At 41.1% G+C, this 17,909-nt stretch overlaps 2 long non-coding RNA genes across 2 annotated transcripts in view; both read left to right on the top strand.

Annotated features, from left to right (window-relative positions):
* The window catches only part of LOC106017884 (uncharacterized), a 466,435-nt gene that overhangs the window by 155,740 nt on the left and 292,786 nt on the right, over positions 1–17,909 (top strand). The window lies entirely within an intron of this gene.
* LOC110353175 (uncharacterized) overlaps positions 3,917–17,909 on the top strand; it is a 43,916-nt gene continuing 29,923 nt past the window's right edge. Inside the window, exon 1 of the long non-coding RNA XR_002403350.4 lies at positions 3,917–3,977. This is a non-coding gene — a long non-coding RNA (uncharacterized lncRNA). The remainder of the gene's footprint in view (positions 3,978–17,909) is intronic.

Below are 17,909 nucleotides of genomic sequence, written 5' to 3'. Positions count from 1 at the left end.
TAAAAGGACCTGTAAAAAAACAAACAAACAACAACAACAACAACAAAAAAACAACACACAAAACAACCACTGAAACTTAAGAATCTCTCAGGAGCTTGAGCAAGGAGAAAACATAAAATGCCACAAGTTAAAGTGTCATCCTAAATGTAAGCATCTCATTGTTCAGCACTAAAACAACTAACTAAATTGAGGGGTAGGTCCTGCCTAACAAATGTGATTTCCTTTTATGATAAGATCACCCATCTAGTCGATGAAGGGAAACCAGCTGATGTGATCTTTTTGGACTTCAGTAAGGTTTTTGACATGGTTTCCCATAGGATCCTATTGGAAAAAATGTCCAGCATACAACTTAACAAAAACATCATACAATGGGTGAGCAATTGGCTGACAGGCTGGAGGACCGGGACGGTGGGGATGACAAACTCCCAACCGACCCTGAATGTGTGCGGGATTTGCTACTCCACCTGGATCCCTACAAGTCCATGGGTCCAGATGGGATTCATCCCCGGGTGCTGAAAGAGCTGGCGGACGTCATCGCGGAACCTCTCTCAATTATTTTTCAACGATCCTGGGAATCTGGAGAGGTCCCGGTAGACTGGAAGCTGGCAAATGTTGTGCCGATTTTCAAGAAGGGTCAGAAAGAAGACCCTAGCAATTACAGGCCTGTCAGTCTCGCGTCAGTGCCTGGTAAAATCATGGAGAAGATGGTTCTTGAACTTATTGAGGCGCACCTGGGGGACAAAGCAGTCATTGGTCCCAGCCAGCATGGGTTTGTGAAGGGTAGGTCCTGCCTAACTAACCTGATTTCCTTTTATGATAAGATCACCCGTATGGTGGACCAAGGGAAACCAGCTGATGTGATTTTTTTGGACTTCAGCAAGGCTTTTGACACGGTTTCCCATAGGATCCTACTGGACAAAATGTCCACCATACAGCTAAATAAAAACATCATACGATGGGTGAGCAATTGGCTAACGGGCAGGGCCCAAAGGGTTATGGTAAATGGGGCTGCGTCAGGCTGGCGGGCGGTCACCAGTGGGGTCCCTCAAGGCTCCATTTTAGGGCCGGTACTTTTCAATATTTTTATAAACGATCTGGATGTAGGACTAGAAGGTGTTTTAAGCAAACTGCCGACGACACCAAACTTGGGGGAGTTGTGGACTCGGATGAGGGTGGAAAGGCCTCACAGAGAGATCTGGACAAATTGGAGAGCTGGGCGATCACCAACCACATGAAGTTTAACAAAAGCTAGTGCTGGGTCCTGCACCTGGGACAGGGCAACCCTGGCTTTTTGTACAGACTGGATGACAAGACGCTGGAGAGAAGCCCCGCAGAGAGGAATCTGGGGGTTGTGGTTGACAGCAAGTTGAATATGAGCCAGCAGTGTGCCCTGGCAGCCAGGAGGGCCAACCGTGTCCTGGGGTGCATCAAGCACGGCATTGCTAGTTGGTCGAGGGAGGTGATTGTCCTGCTCTGCTCTGTGCTGGTCTGGCCTCACCTCAAATACTGTGTGCAGTTCTGGGCACCACAGCACAAGAAGGACGTTAAACTGTTGGAGAGTATCCAGAGGAGGGTGATGAAGATGGTGTCAGGGCCTAGAGGGGAAGACGTATGAGGAGCGGCTGAGGGCACTGGGCCTGTTCAGCCTGGAGAAGAGGAGGCTGAGGGGGGACCTCATCGTGGTCTACAATTTCCTCGCGAGGGGGAGTGGAGAAGCAGGTGACCTATTCTCTGTAAACACCAGTGCTAGGAACTGCGGGAACGGTGTTAAGCTGAGGCAGGGGAAGTTTAGGCTTGACATCAGGAAGAGGTTCTTCACCGAGAGGGTGGTTGCACGCTGTAACAGGCTCCCCAGTGAATCAGTCACTGCACCAAGCCTGTATGAATTTAAAACGCGTTTGGACTGTGCACATGGTCTAAACTTTTGGGTAGACCTGTGTGGTGCCAGGAGTTGGACTTGATGATCCACATGGGTCCATTCCAACTCAGGATATTCTATGAATTTTCTTTGGTCTGGGAATCATGTGATGTTATCTGAACTCAGCAGTGTGATCTGAGTGAGCTAGATTATCCAAACTCTTAAAAATAATGAAACAAATAACTGTGCACTTCATTTAGCAGTCAAAAGCTGCTTCTAGTTTCACCAACCTCCGATTTCTTCTAGGATATATCACTAAAACCAAATTCAACTCCAGCATGTATGTCAAGGGAAAGCCTCTAAAGAACAAACCTCCTCATTTTAATATTTTCTATATTTAATATAGGAGTGGTTTGTTATGTAAAAACAGTTCAAGGATATTCTGTTAATCTGGCATGGAGAAAGTGGTGAAAATCAGTGCAGTCAAGGAAGCTGAAAAATTTTTAATTAAAAATGCCAGGCTAATTTGTTTCACTCTGAGCTGTTGCTATTGTGCTATTGTGCTGTTGTGCAGTCTTGTCAGCTATTTGTCTGAATATAAATAACTGTAATTTTCACACTTGTCTCTTCCTACAGTTTCTCAAAATGTTTGGTTATAGCATCAAATTAATTTCATATCTGCTGAGCAGGTTTTTATAGAAAAAGTTTTCAACAGCAAATTATTTTATCTTTCATAAAAAACAAATAAATGGACTATCTGAGTAAAAGAGTATTGTTTGCAGGCAGCTTGAACAAAGCTCTTTCTGTAGGCTCATGACTCCCAGGCAAAGCTGCTCTTGCACCACCAGGGCTGGATGGGAGCCCAATCCTCCGGGCTGCTTGCAAACAGAGCAATGGAAGTGAACACTTGTGACAATGAAGGGAACAGGTGTCCCGAGTCATGCTGTCAGTCTCCAGCAGCTTGTGGGCTTCCGAAGCTGGAGGTAGTATCTCTATGTATATCTGCAAAATATCCCTGCATGTTTTAACTGGTTCTTAGCGCTCACTTTCCACCTCAGGCACGGGAAGAAGATGGGACTGGGTGCAGTGTAATTCTTCTTTGGTGACAGTGGAAAAATGTTACACTGGATATCTGCATGCCAGTGCTTCAATTTTTCAATGGTCAGTGTTTTGGATTAGTCAATCAGCTGACCAAAACAGCAAGATGTCTCTTCAAGCAACCTGATTTCAGAAGGCCTTAAATTATGGCTATTTTGGGAGCTACAGCTGCTTTTTTGTATTCATGCAGCTGGTGAGAGACTGGTAATTGGGCTCCCATGTAAAAGTTTCCAGGTGCGTAATGAGAAGGAGCAGGTACCATTATACCAGATGTCTGAAAATGTTCAGAGTAAAGGGTTGAGTTTTGTGAAGTTGAAAGGTTTTTATTTATTTATTTATTTATTTGTGAACGAGTACAATGACAGAAAAACCTTTAGCAATAGCTTGTGTAATCTCCTTTCTCCAAATAGGATGCAATTAAAAGGAAAAATGTTGGGTTCACATTTGTCCCAGTTATTTGGGGAAAAGGATGTATGTACACACTGGAAAAGCAGCAGTACTCTGACTTCCATTACTGACTGTAAAAATAGCTAGAAAGAAAAGTCAGCTGACTAGATACCAGCAGTCTCTGAGTGCTGCTTTTCCCCCTTGGAAAGGTATGGCTTGGCTCTTGCCTTCAGGCAAATTAGCACCTATGGCACCACTGTCAGATAATTCAAGATACCCGTGTGGGAATCAGCTGAAAGAGTGAAAAAAAAACAACAGAAAAGTAGTAACCCACATTACTCCCTTAGCTGTTCCCTTCCTAGGAAGAGAAGAGGTCCTCCGTTGGCAGGAGCTGTATGGCCCTAGTGGGAAATGAAAGTCTTTAAAAAAAATAATAAATAATAAAAAAGAGGCTCTACAAAGAGCTGCTGAAATCCCAGGTGTGCAAGATAATGAGGCAGTAATTACCTAGCAGGAGAATAACAGGTTTTCTTGTATATGGGTGATCTTAACTCAGCTTAAAAGGTCTAAAGTAGAAGGTTGTTGACAACTGCTGTTCTTACTGCTTTCTGTATTTGCAGGCTGTCCAATATCTGTAAGTAGTGGTCATAAGCAAGAAGCTTAGTGATGAGAGAGCTGAGCAGTCTGGTTCTTATCCACAAAGTTTCCGGTGATGGTGTCTCAACTTGAGGAAACAATGGGGTTTACTTTTTAAAAACAAACAATAAGGTTAGAATTTTATTTGTATTCTTTCAAAACATAGGTAATATGCCAAGAATTACTTTATCCAACATGAATATCAAAAGCATGATTTGCCATATCACGGTAAAACTGTTGTTCTCTTTAATATCTACTTTAGTAATACCCTTGTACTACATGTTGCAGGCAAAATGTTTTGTCCCATTCCAGTTTTCTATTTATTTCTAGAAACTTAGTTTGATTCCCAAAATGATTAGTAATGGTTTAGAATGAAGTGACATTTCAGAGGCTTGCAAAGGCCATTTAAAAGAGTCCTCAAACCAGCTTCTTCTCACAGAGCTTGTGCTGTAGTTACCCTCAGTCCTTCAAACCCTGCCCAGTGTTCTGGACTCCAGGCTTTAGTAAACAGTTCTAAACAAATTATGAGCAACTCCAAAGCTATTGATGTCTGACTGGATCTTCAATGTTGCTTTTTGCTGCAGACACTCAGACACGCTGTAACTGCTAAAAGAGGCTAGCAGGCATACTTCTGTAAGCATTCTTTAGAGACACATTGAAAAGCTGATGTTGTGGTCTGTGAAGTAGAAATATATTAATGCAGAGGAATGGGATGAGATCCCCCACAGCATGAATCCCATTAATCTCTGTGGGTAATGCTATTTTTCCCACGAGATCCTCGAAGCATTAATCCCAGCTGTGGCTAGGGCTTGTGTCTTGGTGGTGATGCTTGGTCCTAGATCGCTGTGGGGCACTCTCAGGGCATAAAGTCCCATGTAGCGGGAGAAGCAGCGTTGCTCTGTTATACTTCTGAGCAGTGCATGGGCCTGCATCTTCTTTCTCCTTGGCTCCAGGTGATGTGCCTTCATTGTTTTTTTTCAGTCCCAGAAGTCCCTGTTGTGATAGAGACAGGGTCAGGCCCTTGGAAGCCACAGTGATGGTGGCTTCAGTACCTCCTGCCATGAGCACAGCTCTGCCTGCCTTTGTGTGGGAAGGAATTTGAGGGAGAAGGGGCAGGGATAAAAGAGTAGCAAGCTCTGTTCTTATCGGTTTTCCTTTACTCCAGTGAAGTGAGATTGAAGATGCAGGTTAATTGAAGAGCACTAGGAAATCTTGTATCCTGCAAGGAATCTGGATAGGCTGCACCGATGGGCTGAGGTCAACTGTATGAAATTCAACAAGGCCAAGTGCCGGGTCCTGCACCTGGGGCGCAATAACCCCAAGCAGAGCTACAGGCTGGGAGATGAGTGGTTGGAGAGCTGCCAGGCAGAGAAGGACCTGGGAGTGATGGTGGACAGTCGGCTGAATATGAGCCAGCAGTGTGCTCAGGTGGCCAAGAAGGCCAACGGCATCCTGGCTTGTATAAGAAGCAGAGTGACCAGCAGGGCTAGGGAGGTGATCGTCCCCCTGTACTCGGCTCTGGTGAGGCCGCACCTCGAGTACTGTGTTCAGTTTTGGGCCCCTCGCTACAAGAAGGACATTGAGGTGCTTGAGCGGGTCCAAAGAAGGGCGACGAAGCTGGTGAGGGGCCTGGAGAGCAAGTCCTATGAGGAGCGGCTGAAGGAGCTGGGCTTGTTCAGCCTAGAGAAGAGGAGGCTCAGGGGTGACCTTATTGCTCTGTATAAGTACATTAAAGGAGGCTGTAGTTAGGTGGGGGTTGGCCTGTTCTCCCATGTGCCTGGTGACAGGACGAGGGGGAATGGGCTAAAGTTACGCCAGGGGAGTTTTAGGTTAGATGTTAGGAAGAATTTCTTTGCTGAAAGGGTTGTGAGGCACTGGAACGGGCTGCCCAGGGAGGTGGTGGAGTCACCATCCCTGGAAGTCTTCAAAAGACGTTTAGATGTAGAGCTTAGGGATATGGTTTAGTGGGGACTGTTAGTGTTAGGTTAGAGGTTGGACTCGATGATCTTGAGGTCTCTTCCAACCTAGAAATTCTGTGTGATTCTGTGAATCCAGGAATGTCTTAATGATGGATAATCACGTGAAATCATGTTGGTGTAGCTTAACTGTATGCATTGAGGTGCCTCTGCACTTTCCATGAATTGTAAAGATTTATGAAGCTTCTGCTTGTGACAAGTGCTTACTTTCCTTCCTTGTGCATTTCCATATTCCTCTGTCGCATCTATCCCGTGAACCAACTGCTGCTCTCCCTGGGCTGCACACACTGAGCGCCCAGCGTTACATGTATTTGCAGGTACTCACAGGGTGATTGTTTACAACACTGCGTGAAGAATAAGTGAAGATACTAGTATTTAGCAAAACGCGTTTGCGATTTGCGATCTGTGTCTGAAATACTCATTCCAAATTTATTGCGAATATCGGATCATTTACAGGAATGGATGTTTTATGGTATGACTGCTTGGTGGCAGAGCATATGAAAATTCACAGCCTGTTTGTTCTTATTTAGTTGTAAGTCCCATTTACTTCAAGGCTTCCTGGATCACACCTGAATCACCTTTTTACTAATACAGTGACATCTCTTTATAAAGCAGAAGGCTTATGGCCTTAGCTCATGCTCTTTATATTTTCCATCCATCTAAACAACCCATGACTATTACTAGATAAGTATCTGAATGTTTTCCATCAAATGTGCAGTATCACAAATTATTGTTCAACTGAAAAGTTTTTCTGGTGCTTTTCAATTTTTGGTATGAATGTATAACCCTAGGAGGTATTACAGGCATTCCTCCTTCTCTCTCCCTCTTTCTGTCCCAATCCATAAACTCCATTCAATTCACTTTGGAGCATGGATGGTAAATTACTGTAATGCAGAAACCTAATACGAGTCAGCGTGTGTCTATGATGTTTGGAATCCAGTACCTGAAAAATGTCTTTGAATCTGGCCCAGAGCAGTGACAACATGAGGACTGTACATAGTGCTGGAAATAAGGAAGTGGGGTACTTCTGTGGAAATATTGGAGCTTTGGTTTATTCTGGCTGTGGTTAATGCCATCATACACCCAGTCCACCATCAGTACCTGCTGTATGTTAGTGCATGACCATTTTTATTAGTGTCCTTGGTGGACTAGAGATCCAGGAATTACATGTTGAGAGAGGCACTTGTTCATTGATTTTATTAAAATGAAAAGAAATAATACCCTGGGAACATTTTGATTGTCTTAGCTTTTGCTAAAGCTTTTTATAAACCCCAATTTTGGGTTTAATATAACTTGGCCGAATGCGTCTAACTTCTCACCTTTCTGTGGCTGTCAAAAACCACTATTTATTAGTGCTTACAGTGTAGCTGTTTCTGCATTTTAGAGTTAAATATGATCTTTAAAAGTGGCAACCAATATAACACTGGGTGTCAGCAGCACATCCATCATGTCAGAGCACTGTTTAGGAAGACAAAACAGATGAGATGTTATTCTAGCAATATTTACATGTCTCCTTTCTTATTCTTCATTTCTATAAAAAACATTTGTGTTTAGGGTATGTTTAGATCTCTGCTTTGTGCAGGTGGAAACAGGTGCAGTGTTCAAATTATATCTTGGTGCCAGGCACCTCAAGGACACTGCTTTTCTGCAAAGGGAATTTTTGCAGGTTTTAATCGTGACAAGAGATTTTTTTTTTTTTTTTTTGGGGGGGGGGGGTATTAAAAAGTATGACAGCATTTAAAAGTCAAATGAAAGTCCTTAATGTGAAATCTGTTCCCAAATCTGTTTTCACTTAAAGCTTTGATCAGGATTTCATTCCTCTGATGTATCAAATCAGTTTATTAGGTATCACTTGAAATCCTTTCTCCCTCCCTGTGTAACACGAAAGTCCAAGGTAGGAGTTCTCCACTTGCCTGTGAATGTGTACTTTTTATTTAAGGAGCCATCTGATGACTCATTCTTTCATTCTTCTGATGGTAATCAATTTCCTATTGTCTTTTTTCTGGCATATTTTCTTCTCCCAGGATCTGGGATAAAAAGGATGATAAAATTCTGTCTCAGATCTGTACACTCTTAAAGACAAATTCCCTTGGGAAAGAACTTATTACAGGTAATGATTTTGTTTACTAGCCCTGTAATACAGCAATAACTACATATACTAGAGCTCTTTTAAATATTCTGGCTATGTTTTTTCATCAAAGACCAAACTCAAATCCCATCAAAGTCAGTGGGAATTTACTGACTTCTTCAGACTTCCATTAGAGGTACAGGGACTACAGAGCACTTCAAGGAAGTGCTTATATTCAAACACTCTTCATCAGAGCATCTCTTTACATTTTTTTTTCCTGTTAGCAGAGACAACATTATGGACATCTTCATCCCTAGGAAAAAAAGTTGTTTCTTTAGGTGGGAATTCAGAAGCATTGGCCCAGTTTGGTGTTGTAGCACAACTCATGCCCAGCAGACAACTCAGGGGAAGCAGGGAGAGGTGATGATGTGCCCTCCATCAAGGCACTCATTGTGTTCACAGCAAGCTGGACCTGAGTGCTAGGTTGCGAGGAAGGGCTGAGTGGTTTCTGCTGAATCACTGCAGTGAGTTTATTGTGAGTAGAGCAGCCTGCATGGTGCCCTGGCAGAGCCTTGCAGGGACCTCCTGGTCCAATATGCATGGTCCTGTCTATGTGCAGGTGTTTCTCTGCCTGACATTGGCCACTGAACTGCAATTCTTCCGCACAGGGCTGTGCCTTATAGCACATAAATGGCTTAGAAGTTTCATTGGAGTTTGTGAATTTCTGGGGAAAAATAAAGACTATACCACTAGTATTCTTTTAACACTTCTGAAATTCACATCTTTCTAAAACTGAATCTTCAACAGATTTGCTTTCCTGTACAGTTCTGTTCCTAAAGTATGTGCTTTGAAAGGACAGATTTTGAATATTTGTATCTCAAAACATGAAACAAAAGCAAGTATATTCTTTATGAGTTACCTCATTTATTCTGTTTTCCTTCCAAGTACGTGTGCCTGGAATGTTCCCAGTTGGTTCCCCAGTTCCAGGCGGTTTCTTCAATTGTAGGTTTCCCCAGTGCAGAGACAGAACTTCAGCTTTAATTACCTTTCTAGTAGTGCATAAGGATTTTTGGTTGGCTGATCTCAACTGCTTCATCTGTTGCAGTCAGATGAGCATTTTGCCATTAACATGCTGGTTGGAAAGCTGCCAGGCAGAGAAGGACCTGGGAGTATTGGTTGATAGCCGGCTGAATATGAGCCAGCAGTGTGCTCAGGTGGCCAAGAAGGCCAATGGCATTCTGGTTTGTATCAGAAGCAGTGTGGCCAGCAGGGCTAGGGAAGTGATTGCCTGTACTCGGCTCTGGTGAGGCTGCACCTCGAGTACTGTGTTCAGTTTTGGGCCCCTTGCTACAAGAAGGACATGGAGGTGACAGGACGAGGGGGAATGGGTTAAAGTTGTGCCAGGGGAGTTTTAGGTTGGATGTTAGGAAGAACTTCTTTACCGAAAGGGTTGTGAGGCATTGGAACGGGCTGCCCAGGGAAGTGGTTGAGTCACCATCCCTGGAGGTCTTTTAAAGACATTTAGATGTAGAGCTTAGGGATATGGTTTAGTGGAGGACTTGTTAGTGTTAGGTCAGAGGTTGGACTTGATGATCTTGAGGTCTCTTCCAACCTAGAAATCCTGTGATTCTGTGGTAAGACAAGAACAGCTCATGTGCTCATATATAATGAGTATCTTTTTTTTCGTAGCTGGTATTTATCCATGATGACTTTTATGAGTACCTCCTAACTGGTTTTGTATGTATCCCTGTATTTTGCAGGATCTGGTTTTAGGGACTGTATGAGGCAGCAGAACAAGCCCTGGGATATGCAGGCAGGTGGAAGAAGTAAGGAAGGGCTTTAACAGGAAAGAGCCTTTAAGGGTAAACTACTTTCAAGGAGAATTTTATTAAAACATTTATTTATTTAACACCAGTACCTGGAAAACTATTTTGATCAGTACAACTTTATTTAGATTAAGTTACCCTAAAACCATAATAACTATTAAAAAAAAAAAAGTGATCATTCCCATCCTAAGAGTTTGGGAGTAATTGGATTTGTCTGGGCTGCTGTTAGCAAAGCTCTCACCTACAAACACCTGGGATGAGGAGCCTCAGGTGGTGTGGTGGAGCCCTGCTTCCCTATGGCTGCAGGGGTGGGAGCGAGCTGGTGTTTGCAGATTGATTAGCTGTCACTGTTCCAGTTAATGATTTTCCCTTTACAGCTATTTCTTGGAGTCTGTGATACTGTAAATGAGCTGCATAAGAAAAAAATCAAACAACAAACACAACACCAACAAACATGCCATCATGTTTTAGCAAGAGGAGAACCTGGGTTTGGACACTCAGTGTTTCTTCTTGATGTGCAAACACACAAGGTCATAATATGGACCTCAGATACCAAGATTTGGCCTTAAGAAGCCTTTCCTGAGGGGGGTCATAAATCTCTGAAGGGAGATAATGACAGAATTGCTGATGCAACCTGATTAAATCAGTCTGAATTGAACTGCCAAAATACAATTAAAGAAACAGCTTATATTCTCTGTCTCCTAAGCAGGATATGATTGTTCAGGTCATTACCACGCTTATTTTCTTGGTGACAATTGATTTAATGTACTGTTTGGAAAACGTATGTGCTTATTCTCTCAGTGCTGATTTATGATGTGATAAGAAAGTGCCAATTTTTTTAGCAATAAAGCAGATCTTGTGCAGTGTGGTATATGGTCAGCATTTTGTCCTCTAGTCCCTGAAGACTAATGGATAGATTGAGAGAATTACACTTGGCTGCTGTTAGTATGGTTGCATTTAATGTAGGTGATGTGTGGCACTAGTCTGCAGGGTTCTGCTGTTGTGCCTAGAGTTTTGGAAAGCAGAATTGCTAACTGCAGCTCTGCTGTGCTCCAGAAAGGCTCAAACTTCACACAGCTTGTGGGCATGAGCACTGGCTTTGCTGGGAAAAGTGGTGGTTCTTCCATGTAGTTCTTTCACCCCTGCCCTATGTCTGCTCAGGGGATAAATTTTCTTGTTATCTTCTGTGGGCATGCTAAAGTAGGGAGGGTCTGACCAGAACTCATGACAGTCAATGGCAAAGGGAGCTCAGGTTTAAGGAGGTTGTACTGGTGCGTTTTGGTGCTCATCAGGTAAGTCTAGAGAGCGTTGGTGGAAATGGGTGATCTCAATCAGCAATCAAACACCTTGCCACATTGTACCAGTAGCATTCTTGTCTTTTATTTATATTCTTAAAGATTATTTTTCTGAAGGGAGGTTTGTACTGATTAACTGGTAAACAATTAAAATGTGGATTTTCAATGGAGTAAAGTCATTATCCAAGATCTAGCACTTAGTTTTACAGAGTCAAATGATGTATCTGCTGTATCACGTGAAAAGATGCATAGCTCAAACACATTAGGTTGGCTCCTAAACTTTACAGTTGGTTCTGCTGTCCAGGTTGTAGTAATGTATTCATTTACTAGACTCATTTTGACTCTTCTTTGCTGTGACTCTTGAACAGAAGCTGGAATTAAACTTAGGCAGAAAAATGGTGCTTTAAAATAAATTAACAGTAAATTTGCTGAGTAATGAATAAAAATGTAATCAAAATATATTTCCTATTTTCATTTGAAGTGTCATCTAGCACAGATTTATAAAATGAAATGTTTTCAGCACTTGGTGAAGTGAACTGATTTCTGGTCAAAAATATTTTTCTCTTGATTTTGGATTGTCCAAACTAGTTTTTATTAATAGATTATAAAGGGGAAAAAATCTGAATGTTTGAATCCTAGCTGTTCTTTTACTTCGGGGGAAAAAAAATATATTGAACTGAACCAGATTGAAGGAAAGAAAAAAGCAAAACTAAAGAGGATATATTCTTGAAATCTATTGGAGAGGTAGTTAAATGTCAAGGCTTGGTTTGTTACATAATAAGACTCCAGCTCAAATGTGACTCTCTCACCTCATTTTTTCAGAAACTTTGTTGATAACATATAATTGCAAAGATTAGCACTTAATGTGTTAATTTGATTTGTTTCAGTAGGGACCCAGTAACTTTAGACTTTGATGAATATTTTCATAATACATTGAAACTGATGTCTATAAAGAAAAATGCATGCTTGAAATTTAAACTATTTTGAATATAACCAGTGCTTATTAACTGTTGAAAAAGATGAAAAAAAATCTCTTGAATCAATAAGTTCCAATCATTAGATCACCAAATACCAGTCATGATTTGCTTAGCTCCAGGGCATCAAGATGCCCTGCTGTCCCTTAAAAAAGGGTATTTATGTGCATATATAGTGGGTGCCCGCGTGCTCTGCTGTACTGCAGAACTGATGTTTTCTGAAGTTATTGCTTTCTATGTTGGTGATCTGGGAACAGCTATCAGTAGGGCACAGAACAGAGCAACAATCGGCTGAGAGGCATTGGACATCCCAGGAACTGGGTGGGAATCTTAAATTTGGCCACCAAAAGGGATGGTGCAGGGGGTTTGAGACAGGCTCTTCTTGGAGGTGCTCCATGAAAGGGCAAGAGGCAGCAGACACTTAAGGCAGAGCATTAAGGGCCCTTTCTATCTGAATTATTATTATTTCAACCTTTTGGGGTCTTTGCTTCCTCCAGCTGTGGGTTTGCAACTGGCTGATGGTGCTGTGCCCTCCTGCCATGCCACCCTGAACTTCTGCAGGTGCATATTCCATATTTTTCAATCTTTCTGTTGTGGCAATGTGTATTCTCTCTACGTGCTGTTGAGTTATGCTGAAAGTATTATTAATGCATAAGGATTTATTTAAAACTATTCTCTCTGAGGCCTGAAGGAAATTTTCTCATTGTTTACCAAGCTGTATGTATAATAAGCACTTGCATTACTTGCTGAATTCTTAATGATATGGGAAATACCCATGTATTTCCCAATGGGTTGGTGAATATTGTTGCCAATCAGCTTGCTTTATGAATGGCTTTGTGTTGACTGTCGGTTTTAATTTTGCTGGTTTTGTTTGAGTGTTGCACAGATAATGGCTTTTGCCTCAGGTGGCTCAGAGTAATGGAGATTTCTTTAATGAGGATCATTATTATCTGTAATGCACTGACCTGATCGTGAATCAGGTTTCCATTGTGCCCTATAAAACCACAGGGCAAAAACATTTTCAGTTTTAAAGAATATCCAACCAAAGCATAGGTCAAATGTCAGCAAAGCTGACTATTAAAAAAGAAAAAAAAAAAAAAAAAGTAAAAGTCATGTTAATAAAATACCTTTTGAAGAACAAGAAGGAAAACAAATGTTCATCATTTAATTAAAGCTGCTAAGAAATCAGATGCCTTGAAGTTGTGCGTTAATGTTCCTTTCTTGTATGGAACCTACATTTGACCTTTCAATAGAATAGAGTACCTCATTGAAGAGAAAATGACTCATTAAAACTGAATGTGATAGATAGCATCTATTAATCAATGATATGGAAATTCTTTAGGCTTCAGACTAGGTGTTTAGATGCATCTCTTGGGAATCAATATTGCTTCCAAGTAACTAAAACAAAATCAATAGGAGACATTGATTTCATTTTGGTTACAAATCATTAATTTCCAGTGTTTCTGAACTTTAAACTACAAACAAAATCTTTATAAAAGATTTTGCCTTTTAAAGAATAAAAGGTACTCAGGAGATTCTGACAAGTTATGTCATTTGAGGTATAGCATCTTGCTAGCATCTAATTCACTATTCCTGTGGTCTTCCAATGTATTGGTAGTACAAATAAGCTGTGAGCAAGATCCTGATTGCAAATACTCCATCAGTGCATTAAGGGTCTGTAGTAAAAATGGAGATTTTTTTCTCATTCCTTTCTATGTTATCTTATCCTTATACTCTTTTTTGGATTATGCTCCCGTAGAAAATGTTGATATGATATGGAAATGCTGTAGCTTGGAAGAAATTTTCTCATTTTTTCTCTCTTTTAAAGAAACAAAACTGAAAACACCCTTGAGCCATAGGGATGTAAAAAGCTAAAGCAATAACAGCCTTTAGGTTACTGCTGAAGACTTAAGATGAGACAATAGTTAAATCCTAAAACAAAGTGGTAAAAGAAGAGATTGGGGGAGCAGAGCATGAGCTTCTCTTCTGGGAACAAAGAAGCCAGAGAGTCATCTCTCCTTATTCAAGGGGCAGGGACAGAAATGAGATTTTTATCCCACAAATACAAGGAAGTGAATTTTGGGGCATTGCCTGTACTGCACTGCAGCATTACATAGTCACTACCTTATGCTTTTTCATTGAATTTTTTTGTGCAAGAAAGTTAGCAACTCCCACACTGAGCACCTGACCTGTAATACTGGTGCTCAGGAAAGAATAGGTCTATTGTGAAATTCTAATTTCTAATTCTAATAGGCCTCATTAGCTTTAGCCTGCAGAAATTCATCCTGCTTCCCATCACTTAAAGCCTAATCAGTGTCCTTGCTTTTATTTTGTTAGATGATTCATACAGAGAAGAAGGCATTGCTGTTCTGTCTTGGTAATGCTTTGTACAGTTCCACCTCCCCACCCCTTTTCTGAAGCTAGGTTTGTTTGAACAAATATGATACTAGGAAAAAGAAAAATTAAAAGTGGGCTACAGAACTTTCACTTTTCTGCTACAAAAGGTCAGGAGTGCTTAACATAGACTTGAATCTCAAGGTGTAATGGAATGTTATTGGAAATTCTTATTGGATTCATATTTGCACTCTTTTGTTCTTTGGTGGTTTCAAGATGTGAATTCTCCCTACTCCTTGGTGGTGCTTTGCAGTGAAGATTATTAGAAAAAGAGAAATGCAGTTTAACTTCCTCTAGCTGTTACTCTGTTGATACGTTAAGTGTGCGATTAACACAAAACCAGATTTAATACAAAACATAGCAGACTTGCAGCAGGAGTGAAACTTCAAGAAATCTGGTAAAAGCTGCCAAGAGGAGGAGAGGTTGCTGCAAGAAAGAAGTAGAGCTAAAGGAGCTCTGATTGGAGTTGAAAGAATGCAATAATGAAGTATTTGAGAATGTTCTTGTGAATAAAACCTGCTGATTTGATTTGTTGATATTACATGCGATTTTAATCACTTATTTGCAAGCATCTGATTGAGCTAATTCTTATTCACATGAACAAAACATAGAAGACAAAAGTGCCATGAGTAGTTGCTTAGATTTCTGATGTATTCCCACTAGAAGTGACTTAGTCCTTTTGCAAAGTTTTTTTTTTTTCTTTTAATTTGCACAAGAGACTATCAAAATTATATGTGTAGTGAGGGAACTCTTGAAAATCAGCATGTTTGTTGGCCATAAGTTAAGAGTGGAAGAGCTCTGGCAGCATAGATCATAAAGAAGAGGAAGGGGTGACTCAGTGTGATTGTCCTGAAGATGTGAGTAATATGGGGCTACCACCTTATGGACAGAAATGGCCTGGGGTGGTTATTACTGCTCTCAATTTAAATATTAATCCAAGTTCTTCTAGAGTTAACCAATTAATGATAAATCTTTGGTACCAAAGGCATTATATAAGTATTTAATATGGCACAGTTTATAAGACAGTAAATTCCACTTCTGAGAAGCCTTTGAGAAGCTCCATGGATTTGTGGTGTGCGACATTAATCTACAGTGGCTTGGCCACTTCAGAGGTGTTCCAGGTGTTTTGGTGGGTTATCTGAGAGTGATCAGCTTTGCGCAGGCTCAAGTTTTGTATCTTCTGCTCTCTTAATTTTATGCCAGATCAGATATCATTCACCCTTGCATAGCAGGCACTATACTGTAATGCATATTGTAGCAATGTAATAATATGTGTCCTCAACAACTGAGCCCTTTCTGTACTCAGAACCACATATTCTTCTGGTCTTAGGCAGAAACATCATGTTGTTATTTTTAATTTTGTCCTTTTTTCAGAAACACACTGTGTGGTCTTTAACATCCACCTGAGTGACTGTGAGACTCAGTTCAGAGGGAGAGTCTTTATTAGGTCAAGATCTTGCATCTTCTCTTGCCAGTTTTAAAATTCTCTGTGTGAGATGTCATCTACCCTCTCCCCCCTGAGGTGTGTGAACCCCATGTCCCATAGCAAGGGAAGAACACAAACAACCTCAAGGGGCTATGTGGTGGCAAGGAGACTGAGTCGTTGTCCTGTATGCCCCTTATCCAGGATGATATTTGAGAACACTATATGGGATTTGCTCTGTTAAGTAGGATATCCAACTTCTCTGACTATTTCACACTTCCGTTTTTTTCTTGTGCACAAGTAGATGAGGAAAGGTGTAGAGTCCACACACTCTTCTAAGGCTTTTTTTTTTTTTTTTTTTTTTTTAATTGTTACAGCTTTGTCAATTGGGTCTGTCAATCCCACCCCATCCCTTCATGGCATAGGAACAATTACAGCAGAAGCAAGTCCCCTTGCTTGGATGGTTCATGGACCTCAAAGAACTGTTTTATACCTATATTATCCGAAGAGTTGCTGACTGGAGTAGTTTGGCTCTTCTCATAGCTGAGCACTGAGAACAGTAGCAAGGTCTTGGGCATCTCTTTGGGCTCCCTTTGTTCTTATATTCAGCTCTGTGCTCTGCTGTCCTCCCTTATGTCTGTTGTAGCATGCTGAGGTTTGTCACTGTCTTTGAGGCTTTTTCAGGTGTGTGCTGTCCCTGATAAAATCAACACTGAGTTTTACTACAATAAAATATCGATACACTTAAAATGAATCCCAAGTCCAGATTCTACTAATACTTTTGTATGTGTTTAACTATTTGTGGTGGGTGTCTTCTCTGTCTTTATGGAGTTGAATAAATGCATGTATGCATGCAGGTGGGAGATGGCTATGATTTTGTCATTCAGGTTTGTGTTTGTGTGTGTTTTTATTTATAAGTAAAAAGAGCTAAAGAAATTCAGTGGAGGAAAATATTCTCCCCCCTCCCCCCCCACATTGTTAGTCTGAGTCACAGCAGTGTTTTTTTTTTTGTTTTTTTCTTACAGGTTTCTTTGCTAGGGCCCTACTCTCATCACTAAATTATTTTTGCTATAGCTTCATATTTCAGTACGCAGATGTACAAAAGAGGCTACCTTCAACCCATACTCTGTACGAGCTGAGATTTGATTTTGGAATTGTTATATATGGAGTGGTAATTCGTGTTGAGAAAATGGTTAATATTAATAAAGAAGGGGGAGATTTGGGAATGTGGCCATGGGGGTTGGAAAGCCCCGTGGTTGAGATAACATTAGACTCTTAACGATGAGGCCATCAGGAATGTAAAAGAGTTTAGAGGGAACAAAGAAGTGATTCAGGAGACTCCATGCAGTCTCTGGTTCCTTGTTCTCCAGCCATTAAGGCATGGAAAAGTTTCTGGGTGTTTGCTGTTGTTGTTATACTCAAAGTTGTTTGATCAATGAAAAGTTGTTTTGAAAAGATCTGCTTTGGGGAGAAGGGTATAAGAGGGGAGCCTGCCCTCAAAAAAAAACAAAAAACAAAAAAAAAAGGCGATGTGATGAAGTTATGTCATCATGATAAAGTTATGTCATCAATAAAGAAGCAGAAAGAAGGAAAGAAAAGGAACAGGCTGGCAGAATGGAGACCATGACTGGAACAGGCACATAAGCCGAACCTATCTTCATGAGGTGATCAGACTCAGCAAATGCCCAGAGAAGCTTGTACAGAAAGTCACTGGAAATGGGCACACTGGAGCTGGAAAGAAGCTCGAGCTGAGAGAAGTGGAGCCATGCACAGAACTGCCTCTCGCTGGTAAGCAGTTGCGCATTATGGAGAATCATACATCCTTAGAAATAAAGACTGTCCTGGTAACCTTACAGTTTATTCTCCTTCTTAACAATCAGACAGTATACGATCCTGAAATATTGGGACCAAATTGAAGTCAAGGTGTGGGACTCTGGAACTAAAAACAACAAGGTTGCAGTGGGATTGCTCCGG

The sequence above is a fragment of the Anas platyrhynchos genome, chromosome 10, assembly GCF_047663525.1.
Source record: "Anas platyrhynchos isolate ZD024472 breed Pekin duck chromosome 10, IASCAAS_PekinDuck_T2T, whole genome shotgun sequence".
In the NCBI taxonomy this organism is placed as follows: Eukaryota; Metazoa; Chordata; class Aves; order Anseriformes; family Anatidae; genus Anas; species Anas platyrhynchos.
The sequence above is the reverse complement of the archived record's forward strand: the minus strand, read 5'-3'. Positions and strand labels throughout refer to the sequence as shown.